Source organism: Peromyscus californicus, unplaced genomic scaffold, assembly GCF_007827085.1.
Source record: "Peromyscus californicus insignis strain IS unplaced genomic scaffold, ASM782708v3 Scaffold_16__1_contigs__length_79575227, whole genome shotgun sequence".
Lineage (NCBI taxonomy): Eukaryota > Metazoa > Chordata > Mammalia > Rodentia > Cricetidae > Peromyscus > Peromyscus californicus.
Window position 1 is genome coordinate 7,631,429 of NW_026294458.1, and position 16,497 is coordinate 7,647,925.

At 53.3% G+C, this 16,497-nt stretch overlaps 2 protein-coding genes across 10 annotated transcripts in view; one reads left to right on the top strand and one right to left on the bottom strand.

Moving 5' to 3' along the window:
• Tango2 (transport and golgi organization 2 homolog) overlaps positions 1 to 9,544 on the bottom strand; it is a 58,011-nt gene extending 48,467 nt beyond the window's left edge. For 2 of the 6 annotated variants that reach the window (XM_052740259.1, XM_052740255.1), the window contains exon 1: positions 6,020 to 6,129. The gene's annotated coding sequence lies outside the window, so the exon portion shown is untranslated. Of the gene's footprint in view, positions 1 to 6,019; positions 6,147 to 9,349 lie in introns of those variants that run through there. The other 4 variants (XM_052740256.1, XM_052740261.1, XM_052740258.1 and 1 more) reach the window with 4 other exon arrangements.
• Positions 9,545 to 9,769: 225 nt separating this feature from the next.
• Positions 9,770 to 16,497, top strand: part of Arvcf (ARVCF delta catenin family member) — a 61,259-nt gene continuing 54,531 nt past the window's right edge. For 2 of the 4 annotated variants that reach the window (XM_052740263.1, XM_052740264.1), the window contains exons 1-2: positions 9,771 to 9,926; positions 14,525 to 14,576. The gene's annotated coding sequence lies outside the window, so the exon portion shown is untranslated. Of the gene's footprint in view, positions 9,927 to 14,524; positions 14,577 to 16,497 lie in introns of all 4 variants that reach the window. The other 2 variants (XM_052740265.1, XM_052740269.1) reach the window with 2 other exon arrangements.

Sequence of the window (16,497 nt, forward strand, 5' to 3'; positions counted from 1 at the left end):
GGGGCCCTTATGGGGCTTTTGAAAAAGCAGGTTATTACGTGTCTTCTCACATACGCTCCTGTCACGGCCATCTGCCAGGTAATGCAGCATGTGGGGCGCGAGGGCTTATCAGAGTTTATATCACACCTTTTGGACTTTCAACAACCCAAACTATGAGCTTAAAAAAAAAATCTGGCCGGGCGGTGGTGGCGCACGCCTTTAATCCCAGCACTCGGGAGGCAGAGCCAGGCGGATCTCTGTGAGTTCGAGGCCAGCCTGGACTACCAAGTGAGTTCCAGGAAAGGCGCAAAGCTACACAGAGAAACCCTGTCTCAAAAAACCAAAAAAAAAAAAAAAAAAAAAAAATCTGGGGGCTGGAGAGATGTCTCAGCAGTTAAGAGCACTGGCTGCTCTTCCAAAGGACCCCAGTTCAATTCCCAGCACCCACATGGAAGTTCACAGCTATCTCTAACTCCAGTTCCAGGGGATCCAACACCCACACACAGACATATACGCAGGCAAACCACCAATGCACATAAAATAAAAATAAATAAATCATTCTAAAACTGTTCTCTTTATAGAGTCAGCCTACTTTGTCTCTTCTGCTGTGGCAATGAAAACTAGAATAACCTTACACAGTGGCCATGACAATGCACACACAGTCCTACCACTTAGGAGACAGACAGGAAGATCACAAGTTCAAGGTCAGGCTGGAGTACAGGGGACCTTATTCCAAAGAAAGTGATCTTCTAGAAGCGGAGCTGGGCCATCCAAAGCTGCACTGTAACTGGCATGTCTGGAAGGAATGAGGTTCACTGAATAAACACTTGTGCCCCCATTTAGCAAATGGCTAAAGCAAGGCACCCTAGGAACTGGAATTCTCCCAGGAATCTCCAGCTTGTCAGGCGACCTCACAGGAGAGACTAGCCTGGCAGGACAGACTGGAGCTGAGACCTTGCTGGACTGCTTAGTGGCACTTCTTACCTTCCCCTTATCTGCACCTCAGGTTAGGGACCCTGCCGAAGGGTGGAGGAGTCAGCCAGCCTTTACAGGCTGTCTATCACCTTCCCTAAACTGCTGAGCCATTGGCATGGAGCAGCCTTGAGGTAGGGCGGACACCAGAATTAGTTTCCTAATTATTCCTACTTAGCGCCTTCATCAATCTGCTAAATTCAGAGGTCCTTCTCTAAGACTACGGACACAAAGATGCCAACCCCATCATATTACAGCTTCCCCTGCCAGCATTGTTAAAGGGTATGATCACCTGAAACCCACCTCAGAGCACCTGACTGGACAGGCCTTGGGGGTAAGAGTGAGGGACAGGTATGTTACACAATCTCTTTGTCCTTCCTGATGTGGTCACACTGAATACATCTTTTCTGCTTGCCACTATTACATTGGGTATTTAATTTTTTTTAGATCTATTTATGTGTATAAGCATTTTGTCTGCATGTGTGTCTGTGTACCTTGTGTGTGCCCAGGGGCAGTTGTGAGCTCTCATGTAGGTGCCAGGAACTGAATCTGGGTCCTCTGCAAGAGCAGCAAGTGCTTTAACAGGTGAGCTGTCTCTCCAGTCCCTTAATTTGGGTCCTTTAATTGGTTTATTGAGGACAGTGATAGAACTTGGCTTGTTGGGACACAAGCTGTGATTCGAAGTCCAGCAATAGTGCTATCCCTGTTAGCCATGTCAGATAGTACGCCGGTACCAAAGCCTCTGAGGTAACACGGTGAGGAGGTCCATAGCATTCAGTATTTTATGTGTATGTGGTGCTGGGGATGGAATTTACAGCCTCCATCATGCCCTAGCTTGCTTACAAGTGCTCTAACACATTACACCTGAAGCCCTCAGAGCTGGAAGCCAGCTTATAGCCTTCCGGTGGTGCTGTCCCTGTCCTGGGCAGCACACAATGGCCAACAGCAACAAGTCCCTGCTCCTAAGGCAGCAGCAGGGAGGTAGCAGCCAGGAGAGCAAGTATCACTCTGGTCCGTGGGGTCAGAAGGCAGACAGGAACAGCTTGTCTCAGAGAGAGCCAAAGGACAGGAGGCAGGGGCCTGCCAGTAATGGTTTCTGCATCTGACTGTGAATGGCTAGGCTCCCTGGTAGAAGCCATCAAGTGAGGTACTGAAAACCTGTGCACCTGCAGTTAGCATGTTTCAAGACAAGGAAGAAAGCTTGTACAGCCTGCTCATCCCATGCTGATGCAGGTGGAGAAGAAACAGAAAGAAAGAACAGACGTGTCATGGTCCAGAACACAGGGACACAGGGCACAGCACAGGTGGACTGCCTGGCAACAGCATCATTCAGCGGAGCAGTGTGCAACACGCGCTTGGGGCCTGGGGGAGAAGGCAAGCGGGGCACGTGGGCAGGAGCGTGGAGATGCAGGAACACACACAGGAACAGGAGGCATTTTTTTTTTTTTCTGACTTTCCAACTGGAGGGCTAACATTTTGAGACAGTCTACCAGGGCTGTCGGAATCAAGGCTTTGGAGAGGTCATGCGATGTTTGCAGTCAGCTGACACAGTTAACTAAAAGGAATGAAAATGCACTTTTAGGGCTGCCCAGTCTGCCAGTCTGGGGAGGATGGTCAGTGGACAGGTCCCTTAGGCTTCCAGCCCACCTCAAGCAGCCACATAGCTGCTGGGCGTGGTAGTCCTGGGGGTGAAGCTGTTCTTTTGGGCAGGTTAAGACAGATAGATAGAAACTCCTGATGTGATGGGCTGTGATCTGGGCTCCAGGGAGCTGCCAGCAGAGGAGGTAAACACACACGGAACACTGTGTCACCGTTCCTGAGACCTTGGCTAAGAAATCGTGACGTCTGGAAATTCTCCCAGCAACCAATCCAAAACAGCACCCTCCTCTGCCCCATCTCGGCAGCCAGAGCTCCTTAAGCCAATGGCTGCTCATTCCAGCTATCACACAGCAGCTCACCATGACAGACTCTCTCCTGTGACACCTTCTCCTCAGCCCTCCCCAGGGTTCTGAAGACGTTAAGTCAGCCCCACACCAGGGTCACTGTCTCTTCACAGTTCAAAGAAACAGCACAAACCAAGTCTGTGGTATGACAGAAAGCTGTGGATACAGGGCAGCCTTGCCTTTCAGCCTCCCCTTGGTAGGAAGGCCAGTCTGCTCCCACCCCCAACCCCACAATAGGGACAGGCCTGGCCTTTAGATGGCTTCTAATACCTCATTGTGTATTGAAAAATAAATAAATACAGTATTCTGTTTAGTTTAGTTTTTGAAACAGGAGCGCTGACATGTCTAAAACTCTACATAGACCAGGCTGGCCTAAATTCTTAAGAGATCTGCCCACCTGTTTCCCAGGTACTGGATTAAAGGTGTGTGCCACCACACCCAGAAAAAATATGGCATTCTTGCCTTGGTTTTTTTTTTCCCTGAGACAGGGTTTCTCTGTGTAGGCTTGGCTGTTCTGGAACTTTGCTTTGTTAAACAGACTGGTCTTGAACTCAAAGAGATCCACCTGCCTCTGGCCTCCTGAGTGCTGGGATTAAAGGCGTGTGCCACCATTATGGTATTCTTTAAGAAAAAAAAATTTATTTATTTCATATATGTGTTTTGCTTACATATATGTCTGTGTACCGTGTGCGTGCCTGGTGCCTGCAGAGGTCCAAGAAAAGAGGTCTCAGGCTTCCTGGAACTGCAGTTGTAATTTGCTGTCTGGGTGATAGGAAGAGAACCCAGGGCCTCTGAAGGAACAAGTGCTCTTACCTGAGCCATGTCCGCTCACAACTTCCCCAAAGACAGGATAAAAGCAAGCACTTAAACAGTGTGCCTGTGGAACACAAATGTCAGCAGTGTGCCAAGGGGGCAGCTGCTGGGAGGTGGTGCTGGTCTTCTAAGTGTGTATATATCATTTTTGCAATCTCAGAAGGGAACTGAGTATGACACACACACTTGTAATCCTAGCACTTGGGAGGCAGAAACAGGAGGTAACAAATCCAATGCCAATCTAGCAACGCAGCTAGAGCCGGTAAAAGCACTTTGCTGCATAAAAGCCTGCTGACCCAAGTCCAGTCTCCAGAACACAGCATAAGGAGAACCAACTCATAAAGGCTGTACTCTGTGCACAAGCCTGAGCATTTCTCTCTGTCACACACACACACACACACACACACACACAGAAAATAACAAGAAAAGTTTCTCAGCACTCTGGAGGCTGAGACATAAGACAGACACGAGTTCCAGGCCAGCCTGGGCTACATAGCAAGCCCTAGGCTAGTCAAGACTATACTGCAAGACATTGCCTCAAAGAGCAACGAACAGTGAGAGTTCTGCCCACCTCTGCATCCCAGGCGTGAACTACCACGTCCAGCCTCATTTACAGGTATTTTATGTTAAAATAGCAATGACCCAGGCTCAAGGCATGAAAAAAATGTATCTGACCTTGAGTATGGCCTTATCTCTTTACCCAGACACTGTGAGAGAACTTCAAATGAAACTGTTCACAGTAAGATAGCCTACCCCTGAGGGCGCACTTTCACCACATAACCTTGTCAGGTGCCATCGGAAACCATCCAAGTGACAAGACGGAACTTCAAACCTCACTCAATGAGTTGCGCTTTTTTTTTTTTGTGGGGGAGTTTAGTTTTTCAAGATGGGGTTTCTCTGTGTAACAGTCCTGGCTGTCCTAGAACTCCTTCTGTAGACCAGGCTGGCCTCATCTGCCTCTACCTCCCCAGTGCTGGGATTAAAGGAGTGGCCACCATGCTCAGCGGCTGAATGAATTGCTTTTGAGAAGCCCAATCTCTGGGGTATGTTTCACTTTTTCTGAGCACCTCTTTTGCTCTTAATCTTCATGTTTAAGCCTCTATTGAAATATTTTGTTCAGGGCCTTAGAACTAGAGGAAACCCTAGGCTGCTGAGGGTGACAGCTGGGAACTGGGTCTCTCTGACCTGTGTCCCCCCAAATGCTGACACAAAAGTAAAATGAAAATGTGGGATTGGGAACCATGGTAGGAGCATCTGAGGAGATGAGAGCACGGGAGCACCCCGCATCCCTGTGGGAACACTAGGAATCCAGGAGCAGAGGCTCTGCTCTATCTGGCAATGGCCACCCTCTCCTGAAGATCACATGACTGGGGGGTGGGGCGGAGGAGCACAGCCTGGAAGCCAAGCACCCTGGGCTGGAGCAGCCTTGTAAACACTTGACTCCTGAGCTAGAGTTTCCTTCACTATGGACAGTGCTGGACCAATGAATATTGTCTTAAAAAGTTGTCTAGAGGATGCCTTTCACCGTATCAGCCAGCTGTCCTTTACAGCTGCTGTCACATCTACCTCAGAGGACGGCTCTGAGCCCAGTAGGGGCAAAACAGCAGTCAGCGCTGAGAAAAACGCACTTCACTGGGGGAGGGGCGGGAGGGCTGAGGATCAGGGACTTGTGGAAGGTCATAAGGTTCACTCTAAAGAGGCGACCTAGCAGGCAGAAGGAAGCACGGGAGAGACACTGAGGGTAGACAGGTGGGGTCTCCACATCGGAACCTCCTTGCCCACACCTGGGCTGCTAAAGAGCCTAGAGTAGGGCCAGGCCTGGCCTGGATGCAGTCTACACGCAACGCTCTCCAGTTCCGGGCGTGGGTCTACCAAGCCAACCCAGTAAAGCCCATACCAGGCACAGGAATGACCCAGCACTTGCTGCCTACTCTGACACATCGTGAGACCTGAGGCCTTATAGCAGGCTTCAGGGCGAGAGGGGGCGACGTGTCTAGGCTCCAGAGCGGTCCCTGACGCTGGAGGCTGCAGCCCTCTACCCTGCAACAACCATGCAACTCCCTGTCCCACCAATCTAGCCTCTTACACAGCGAGTCTGCTCCTGTCTGCCGTGACCCCCTCCCCGCACCTAGTCCTGACAGGCATAATCAGAAACATCTTTCAGTACCGTGGGGGCTGCTTTCAATTGTCAGAGAAGGTCTGGTCTGTCGGACTAGAGTCCCGAGCCAGGCTATTTAATTTCCATTTTACGCCTTGGAAAGGCGAAACTGAGTTAGGACGAGAAGGTGCGGGCCGCCTCGCCCTCGACCAACCTGGTCCAGACCGCGTTCCAGGAGCCCGGCGCCCGATCGTGGGTTAGCCCCGCCAGGAGCGCAGCCCGCCCGCCCCAGCCTCCGGCCGCACACTCACCGCCTCCGCAGCCGCCGACTTCCGGGTGCCGCACCCGCGCACCACAGCCACCAGCCCGGGCCCGCCCAGCCCGCCGCCAGAGCGCTCGCTATTGGGCGCAGCAGCGAAGGGCGGAGCGGCGCACCCAGAGCCGCCGCCTTGTTGGCTGTGCGTGCCGTCGCTCAGAGACTCGGCGCTCCGCCCCCGCAGCTGCGCCAAGACTGGAACTGCGCCAAAGCCGGAGCTGTGTCTGGGCGCTTCATGCTGCCACAGCAACCCCAGCCTGCGGGGTATCTCTGGGAGACTGAGATAGCCCCTGAGCCCCGACGGGTTCAGGCGCCGGAACCGCCGTCCTTAGGCTGTGTTCTGATCTTAGCCTCTAGATCTGTCCTGGATCTGTCCCTTCCCTTTATCGCCTCCAATTCAGTCCAGACTGTCTGGCCTCTGACCCCTTATCTATCGCAGTCCTTGCATTAGAAACCACCCAACACAGAACTTGGACTTTTGCTCCACCTCGCCTTCCATAGTCTTTGAGCAGACATGGAGGCTGTCCTGAAGGTCCAGACCTCAAGGATAAGGAGTTGACTATGCTTGAACTATGCTCGGGCGTGGGGCCTTCAGAACAGGATAGAGGCATTCATTCACCGGGGCTTTCTGTGCCCGTTAGCATCAGGTTGTGTCAGGGACCTGAGCATCACTAAGGTGGAGCATCCAAGTCCCTCCCTCCCCAAGGTGAATACTCAATACAATGACAAGGATGAGAAGCACAATAAGGACAATGACATTGTACCACAGGCTCTCAAACCAGTGTCTTGATGCCCAGCTCTCACTCAGTTAAGCTATTCAGTTGAAGTAAAATAAAGGGCTAGCAAGATGTGAGTATAGATGCTTGCTGTCAAACTCGGCCACCTGAGTCCCCTCCCTGGGACCCACAAGGCGGAAGGAGAGAACTGAGTCCTTGAAGTTGTCCTCTGACCTCCACATGTACATTGTGGTGCATACACACTAAATAAAATGTATTTTTAATTTTTTTTTTAAATGGCAAGTGGCAGTAGCTGTATGGAAGATCTAGGTGCCACAGTCCCAAACTGCAATGCTGATATTTTGCAGATAACTGGAACTCAGAGAGGCAAAGGCGACTGTAGCCAGACCCTGCCACGGAGGCTGCTCTGCCCATCTCACTGCCTCACCTGTATTCCTCCTCCCCAGAGCCAAGGGAAACCATTTGCAACCCACATAACAGGACTCGGCCCACCGTGACGCATGGCCAGCAGGTGGCAGACCTAGCTAGGCACGTCCATTCTCCCTCCAGTTTAGCACAATCGCTCCATGCTCCCTCTAGCGACCTCCCACTGAGCAGCCAGACCACTTAGTCTACAGCATTCAGAGGTAGTACTGGTGGTGGGCATGTAGGACACAGGCTTGGGGATGAATGAGTATGGGCTAGGTTACGGGCCAGCAGACACACGATGGCACCAAGCCTTGGAGTGGGACACGGGTTGGCCAAGCTTTCCCACCACTAACAGAGAGGCAGGAACACGCTGGATGGTGGTTGAAATCCCATCACAGGCAGCAGGTGGCCGTGTGACCTGATTTGAACCCCCCCCCCCCCATTTGAGTCTGGCTCGTTGCCGTTCCACCTCCAACTGCACATCCCTCACCACGTCTGTAACCACCTTTTCAGGTGCTGACTGGTGGGAAAGTTCTTCCTGACACACACACTTTCGCTCTGTGACTTTCCCAGCACTGGCCCTCCAAAGCTGACCAGCAGCTGGCTAGACAGGGTGAGGCGGTGGGAACACTGAACTACCAGCCCCTGTGGTCCTCTGTTCCACTTCTGACCCCTGCCTAGTAGGCAGGCTGCAAGATAGCACCCCAAGACCTACCTGAGCCGTCTCTACCCACCCTGGTCTTTGCTGTGCATCAAGTAACCAGGCTCTAAAGCAGACAGGTCTCTGGAAGGGGGCATTCCTAGCTTGAGCTAATTTGGGAGGAATGTCTCCCTTTTGCCCTCTTCCAGGAGAGAAGAGACATGTTCAGCCTCTTTTGTACCATCAGCAAGTATGCGGGAATAGTGATACAGAACTATGAGGTTTTCAAAAGAAGGGCTCCAGATGCCTAGGGACCCATGCCTTTGGAGACTGCCGGGGACAGCTGGACTTACTAAATCCACTTCTGATGGAGGAAAGAGACTCCCCCACCACATAGCAACTTAGCCAGAATGGCAACTGTAGTGTTGCTCTACATGGAGAGCTGCCTTCTGGGAGGACTCTGTTTTCTTGGGGGTGCTCACTCTGTCTTCCCAGAGTTGCAACAATATCTCAATGCTAGGATGCCAAATGGTGTTCATTTCAAGTGCCAATACCAATGGAGTAGTAGTAGCAAGGAGCTATCAGTTTTTATTGCTAGAAAACTGGTGGACGCGGGTGGACCCAGAAGTGAGATCTTCCTCCAGGGATTTTACTTTCTTTGTTCTTGTCAAGCAACCATTATTGGGTGAGCATTGCTGGACTCAGCATAAGTGGGTGAATTATGACTGTCTGGGAACTCCCCCCCCACTGGCCTCCATTAGCACTGTCTGTAGGGGCCTTGGAAATACAGACAGCCCAGAAGTTACTAATTTCTGGGTGCATCCGGGGCATGAAAGGCTTATAAGCAAGCACAGGCCAGATTCATCTCTGCACTCTAGTCTCCTGTTTACAGCAACCCTGGTGGTTCTCCTCCACTGCCTTATGTCACGCAGAGATGTGGTTGGTGTTCTCTACCTGGCAGGGAAATGTGTTAATCTTTTCAGGCAGCGGATGAAGCTCCTTGATGTTTCTCCAAGACTCAAAGCACGGCAGAGGAAATGCCGACACCAGGGTGGGGTGGGGAGAGATAAACACACAATTCCCCTTTCCCAGGAAAGAGCAGCTTCATGGGGAGTACCCAAGGGCTCTGGTTTGACAGAAGAAACAAACCCTAGTTTTACCAGTCTGTTTTTGCCCTCAAAATCACCGCAGTCATCCCCACCCCTTGCCAGCCTCGCTAACCTTGTCTGTCCTTGCTGGGGCAATGACCCTATGATCTGGAAGTCTGACCACTGGGTTCACACCCTGGTCTCCTAAAACAAGCAAGAACCTCCCCGGACCTCAATTTTCCATTTGTAAAATGGGAGCAGCAGTCCAACTCTCTTTGTAGGAGAAATGCCATTCTATGCCAATAAAAAGAGATCGACGCTCCGTGTCCGGTAAACAGTAGGCACTGGAGGATACCTGCGAACTGGGGATGGTGATGGAGACAACGCTGCTGGAATCCGGGAGTGACCGCCGGCCCTGGGAGCTGCTGCTCAGGGCCTACTTATCCCGGGAAGTCCTCGGAAGGTGGCCGAGAGGGGGCAGCTCCGAGCCTTCTGTCTCCGCTGCAACCGCAGCATTCAAGGCAGGTGTCAGGGCCTCGGCCTGCTCCGCTAGGGGGCCGATCTTCCGCTAAGACTGACAACACCAGGAGCCCAACGGCAAGCTGCAATCTCTGCACATCCATCCAATCCGTGCGGGTTGCGGGGAGCGTCTCTCTACCAATGGGAAAATTCGCGGTTGGATGGGGCGGGGCGGAGGCCTCGTCGCCGGCCAGGTCCGCTTTGCGCACGGGTCGCGGGAGGGGTGGGAGGGCTAGCCGGCTCGGGGGAGGGGAGGGGGGAGGGTTCTCCCCCGCACCCGCACGAGTTGTGGCCCCGGGAGCCGCGTCCGCTGCAGAGCGCTGGAGAGGCGGCTCCTCGCGCGCCGGGGGACCGGGGACGCCTGTCTTGGGGGGCGGAGGCCGCGCTGCGGAGCCGCCCACGCCGCGCGCCAGGTGAGCTCGGCCGGGTGGGCGGGGTCCGGCTGGGGGCCTGGGGCCTGGGGCTGGACACTCGTGTCTGGGCCAGGGTTGGGGTGTGTGCTAGGGGAGCGGGCTGGGTATAGAGTCTAGCTTGCGACGCGGACTCCGGTAGGGACGGGGTCCTGGGCTTGGACTCAAGGTCTGGGTGGGGTTCAGAAGCCAGTTCCTCTCTGCCCACCCGCGCCTCGCCCACGCCGGGTCTCCAGAGACCTGGGGTCGCTGGGGGCGGGTCCCTTTGTGCGTGACCTCAGGGCCCTGTCCGACTTGGCCAAGGCTCCAGCTTCATGCTACCCGGCTGAACACGACCCAGCTCCCGCAGCCTTGCCCTCCACGAGCCACCGCAGCACCTGGAAGTCGGGACCAGGCAGCTATGGAAACTTTACAGGCACCCAGGGGCGGCGAGGCGGGGGAACTTCCTCGGTGAGCGCAGGGTCTTTGCGATGCCAATGGGATGTCCCCGCACCGCGCTGCTCCTAAGGCCTCACAAATGAGAGAAGAGGCGCTGCTGGGAATCCCTTGTCTGGTGTCTCTGCTTGGATCTCCTCCCTAGATACCCCTGCATTCCTCAGTGGGACGACGGCCCTAGACAATCTGCAAGCCTGGAGTTGCTCTGGGCAGGAGGCCTGGGTACCCTGGCTTTGCTCTTTTAATTTTTTAGTAATTAAATGTTGCATACATGCAACACTTAACTATTTCAGTGTCAGGTATCAGAGTGTCTAGGGTACTAGGGGACTTTTGCTTCTTCCCTGTAGATTCAGACATTTAGAAATGATGGAAAAGAAAGAAATTGTCCCATTTGTATTAACTGTAGGCACTCCCTCTCTCATACATATATCTTTACTTGCAAGTGTTCGTTGCAGAGAGTCGTTGGTCTGGTTCGAGGCTTCTGGTTTGTGCTACACTATCCATGCTGGGTCCTCTTGGTTATCCTGCTTTTAGGCTAGACTTTTAACGTGGGCCAACAGTCCGAGATGCAGCACACATACCCACTTTTATAAAGCCAGGGGATGAAGCCATGCCCAGGTTGTCTTTGGGAACAACTTTCCCTGAGTACAGCTATCTATGCACCGAGAGCCTCTAACTCCACAATGATTCCCCAGCCCCTCTACCTCTCCTCTGGTCCAGGATCCAGGCTGTATCTGGTCCATCCAGAGCAAGTGCTGCCTGCCCTGGGGAGGGTCTCAGAATCTGTGAACCTGGATGGTGATAGATACCAGGACTGTTGGCATTCATCCCTGTGTTCTGAGGCTATGTCTGCTTCAGAAGCAGGTCGTCCAGATAGATATTGGCTATCTGGAAAGGCCAGGGCCTACAACTTTGTGTCATCTGAGGTACCTGCTTCATGCTGTCTACACCCACCCTTCATTTGGGGTCCATTAGGGCCCATCACATAAGTGGGCACTAAGTATTTGGCTCTGATGACAGAGGTACTTCTGAGCACAGCCAAGCCAGTGCCCACCTGGCCCCTCCGAGCTGTGCTAACCTCATGACTTTTCTGCACAGATGCTGGTGACCAAGGCTCCCTTGCATGAATTGGGCTCAGTCCTTAGTCTTGCTATGTCCCAGCTGCTCTATCCCTCCTACCCTCAAACTGTGCTCTTTGGCTCCCTACATTCATTCACTCACACACACACACACACACCCCTCCAGGTGGCCTCTTCCTTGTCCCAGGCACCCTTTGCTTTTCTTAGCCTCCATAAGAGTAAGGCTGTAGCTTGTCCTTGCTTGTGCAGCACAGGAATTCAGACTGACTTCCTTTCACCCCCAGGCTGGCCTGGGGCTCTTCCCCAAGATGCCTAGCTGGAAAGCTAGAGCTCTGCTTCTTCTGGGCTGACTGTCAGGATGTGGAGCTGGGGAGAAGTCAGAGATCCTGGGACAAGGCTCCTTGGCATCTAGGAGTACCTCTTGCACTCTGAGGGCCACTAAAGGGCCACATGGTGGTGGGACAGTGAAACCTGGGCCCAGAAGGACACTAGATGGAAATGGTTTTGCAGGAGAGTCTAGACATGAGCTGTGCATCATTGTCCATGGCAGCAGTTGGTCTGTTCTTGTGAGGGGTCTGGCAGAGTGGTTTTGCTGTGGTGGGTACCTGTCATTGAAAAGCATGATCTGCCTGTCCTGCCTGGTGGCTGAAGGACTCTCTGTGTCTGTGCCCACATTGACTGCTGGAAGTGCATGTTCTCTTACATTTTCAATCCTACCTACCTTTGCTCACAGAGCCCAAAAAGACCCATGCAAGGCTGCATCCTGCTGAGGCTATACCACAATCACGCTCTTAGGTAGGCCATCCCAATCCATGCTGGGCGTATGTGACCCTAAGTCACCTGCTCATCGTGCTCAGTCTTGCCTGTCCCCTTGGTGGACTCAGCTTTTACCTGTGGGGACTCTCCACATTGTCTCCTTGACTTGGCCTGTAACCTGCTGGCCTGGCTTTTAAGCTTGAGCGAGGCTCGTGCCCATCCAAAGCTCTGTGTTTGGGTCAGTGGCACTGTAACACAGCTGCAGACCTCCTCCAGAGTCTGAGCAAGTCTGGGGGCATAGGCAGGTGGTGGCAGTGTCTCTAGAGATTTAGATGGATTGGTGGAGAAGCCCAGTGTTTGTGCCTGGGAGGCAGGTTATGACGGGGTAGGCTCAGACCATCCTCATTGGAGAAATGGAACATGACAGAGTGCCCAGTGAGCCTGTAGACCAGTCTAGCAGGATGTTCAAAGGCTTTCAAGACGGGTATCCCCTATCACGAGTCCATCACAAGTTTGCGTTTGTTTCTCTGCCCTGTCCAAGCTCTGTCACTTCCCATCTGGAGGTTTCCTGTACCATGCCCCTGTGATGAGAATACTCCTAGAAAAAGCCCGTTCCTCTGTTGACCACTACTCCCCAGCCTCCTGTACCCCCTCTCCTCTCCATCCTTCCCCTACCATGTCTCCTGGAGTCCCGTGTGGCATGAGTCACTTTCTCATAGCCATGCCGTCCCCCGCTGGGTGAGGGGTATGAGAAGCCCTGGGAATAGGAAGACGTTGAGTTCAGATCCTACCTGGCCAGGACCTGGTCTTCACATTTGTCAAACAGGGAATTATACCTACCCAAGACAGTCAGTGGGAGTCAGACGAGATGTTGTCTCACCACTCATGTGGCCAAGGCTGTGGTGGTGTGGCCAGTCCTGGGGAGAGACTTTCAAAGATCAGGGCTGATAACAAAGTCAGTGGTTCTCTGTAAGACAAAATCTAGGTTAACATTTAAGTTAAAAGCAAAGTTGTCCCAGAAATGTCATGCTTAGAGCAAGGGCTCACTTCCCAGCCACAGGCTTTGTCTCTCTCTGCTGGGGGAAGGGGTAGTGGACAGCTCTATCCAGCGGCTCCTCCAGTATCAGCAGGCCCTCCCCGCTCAGCGTGTGCCTGGCTCCCCCTTGCCTCTGGTGTTGTGTGCTGACCCTCACCCACGTATTCCATGATTCACTTGACGTTTAACAAGCTCCCCACTTCCTACTTGAAGCCTCTACTGAGTGGCCTGGCAGCCTCCAGCACCACAGCCTGGCCTGAGTATGGCCACCAGAGGGCCTCAGGGACTGGCAGGGCGGCAAGCCAGGCTTCTGGTCCTCGCTGTGTCCCCATTCTGATGAGCAGCTCAAAAAGAACCCGCTCACTAGGGTCTTGCTGTTCTATGTAGGGATTCTAGGTTGGATGGAATTCTTCCCCAGACATTCAATAGGCTGTTGTGAGACAAGAGAGACCTCTGGGACCAAGTAGATGGAGTCCATGGAGGGGCATTGGGCAGAGGCACAGAACAATCTGGAAACAGACCAGAGAGGGAAGAACTCTCGTCACTTACATCATAGTACCCCAGAGATGCCTCCTCTTTTGATCACCCCTCCCTGACTGTCTGTGAGCCATACAGGTTTTCATTTTTGTGACATAAACACCGGCAGTGTCCCTAAGTTCAGAGACACCAGGAGGGAATGTGCCCGTAGACTGTCTACTGAGACAGGAAGTGGTGGTTCCTTCGGCCCACGGTGGAGTTGTGTGCCGAGAAAGTACCAGTGCTACCTCACGCCACGCTCCAACCTCTACACCGTGAGCACGCCACACTCCAGGGCCAGGTACTACAACTTGCTTGTCACCAGTGTCTTAGGAACTGGCAAGCTGCCTAAGGGAGCAGGGTTGGAGCTGGCTTTGAGGAGCCTTGGGAGAGGCAGATGTCATCCCACAAGGCCGAAGGGGGCGGCCATGACCCTCCATAGAACAGCAAGACCTTAGTGAACGGGTTCTCCTTGAACTGCTCCTCAGAATATTCTAGATGCAGCCTTCTGGGAGGAGAAAGAGGGCGCTCCCTGTCCACCTCTGTGACCTGTCAGCCTCACCAGGAGGGAAGTTGACCTGATGCAAACTGCCGTCCCACTTGTGTGTGGGTACAGGAACGTGTGTACAATGCGTGGTTGAGTCAGGAGCACCACAGAGCAACTTTAGAACCAGGGATGCCACTGTCCTGCTTGGGAGAGGGACTAGGCCAGTATGCCTGCATCCAGAAGGGACTGACTCCAGGGTGGTTTCACATAGTGTCCTCTCGTTTCTCTACAGGAACAGAGGTCACAGGATGGGTTTTAGGACATGCTGAGGCCCCCTGAAATAGGTAAGTGGCCTGTGTTGCTCAGGATAGCAGAGTGTCCTGGTGGGGTTGGGGTGTGATCAGTTGGGGAATGATCTGGGCCCAGGCAATGTGTACTCTTATTTGCTTAGCTTCACCCTGGGTAGGCACAGTCTGAAGGCTGGACAGGACCAGATATGGGGGCCTGCCATGCCAACTTGGATTTCCCATTGGCTCAAGTGTACATGGCAGCCACCAGATTGGTGTCTGTCTTGAGGATGAGTCCACAGTGGGACTGACCTACCAGGATGCTGGGTATTGTCAATAAGGACATTAGCTGGGTCTGATCTCTGTCCATCTGGGATTGGATACCAGCCATGGTGGTATCTGGTATCACAGTCTGCTTGGCCTAGAGCTCACCGCGGGTGCTTCTGACTGCCCCGGGGAGAATGGAGCCTCCAGCTGGCCACTGCTGATAAGCCCCAGGTCCTGGCACTGTGGACTTCATCCGTACAGTGGATGAGTCGTGCAGTTCTGTGTGCCTGTTCTCCCACAGCCTCACCACTGCCACTGTACGGCAACAAGGCAGGTGTCAGAGCAAATGGCACTCGGGTCACAGCCTTGCTGTGCAGACTCACTTAGCTAGGATGCTTACTTGTTTTGGGTTCATCTGTGAATTGTAGCTGCCAGCTTCAGTGGCACAGACGTGTGATGCCCAGGAAGTGTGGCAGGATGAGTGGCATGGTTGTTTCTGTGTCCCCTGGTACTCTGTGAATAAAAGAGACACTTTGATGGCATTGGACACCCTACAGTGGTTGCTGTTGGGCAGAGTGGGTGGTAGTTACAAGGAGTGCCCCCTAGCCACTCTTGTTCATCCAGCACAGCTGTCCAGTTCCCAGCCAGATGTCCTTTCCTTCACAGAGTTCTGCTCAGCCGACACCAGTGCCCAGAGCCAAAACCTGGCCCTGTAGTGTCGTGCTGAGGAGAAGGTGGTAGCCACAGACCCAGGAGCACCAGGCCTTGGGATGCCTGAGGGTCTTCCATGAAGGGATATCAGGCACAAGGCATGGATAGGCTAGTCTGACTTCTCCTAACCTGTGACCAAAGACCTCGTGCGTGGGAAGCTGTTGGCTAGACTGGCTGTGTCTGTGTACAGTCACTGAGCTACTCAGTGGCTTCTGAGATAAAGAGGCTCAGGCTGTGTCCAGGGCTTACTGGGCCAGAGTGTCCAGGCCTTGGGCCATGGCCCTTCTTGGAGAACAGGTGACAGTACCTGGGACAACAGTGGACAGAAGGACTACACTGCACCCCTCTTACTCTTTTTCCCTCTCCATGCTGGGGATCCAGCCCGGGATCCTGTGTGGGCCAGGCAAACCCAGACCCTCTTGTCATGGGCCGCTACACATTAGGGAGGCCAGATGGCTGGACCTCAGATGACGCCTTGAAGCGGCAAAGGCACGTGTCTGGGGCCGCTGGGCACTCACACCCACTCTTCCCTGTGGCACTCACCTTTCTTCTTTCTCTGCTTCTAGCTCCTCCCCATCTTTCTTTGTCCCTCCCTCTGCTTCATTCTCTCCTTTCTCTGTCTGTGTTCTGCTGTTTTGATTGATTATTAATGCCTGCTCTGGGTTTGTTCTGCTGTTTTGATTGATTATTCATGCCTGCTCTGGGTTTGGGCAGGAGGATGGTTGGCATCGCTCCTGCCTTCTCTGCTTTGGTCTGGGCCCATTTCGTAGATTGGCAAGCAATACCCTGGCCGTGGCTTATGGCTTCCTGTTTTGTTACCCCTTAAAGTGTGTCTCTGTATACAGCCAGGAAGGACATGGGGAGGGGCCCGCGGAGCTAAGGTAAAATGGGGATATGTGTCCCTGTGCTCACCTTCAGTCACTTAGCACCTGTTCACAGAGCACCATGCCAGGCATAGGCGTTGCATTTGAGCAGTTCCCAGCTCTCTTAGAAAATGAAC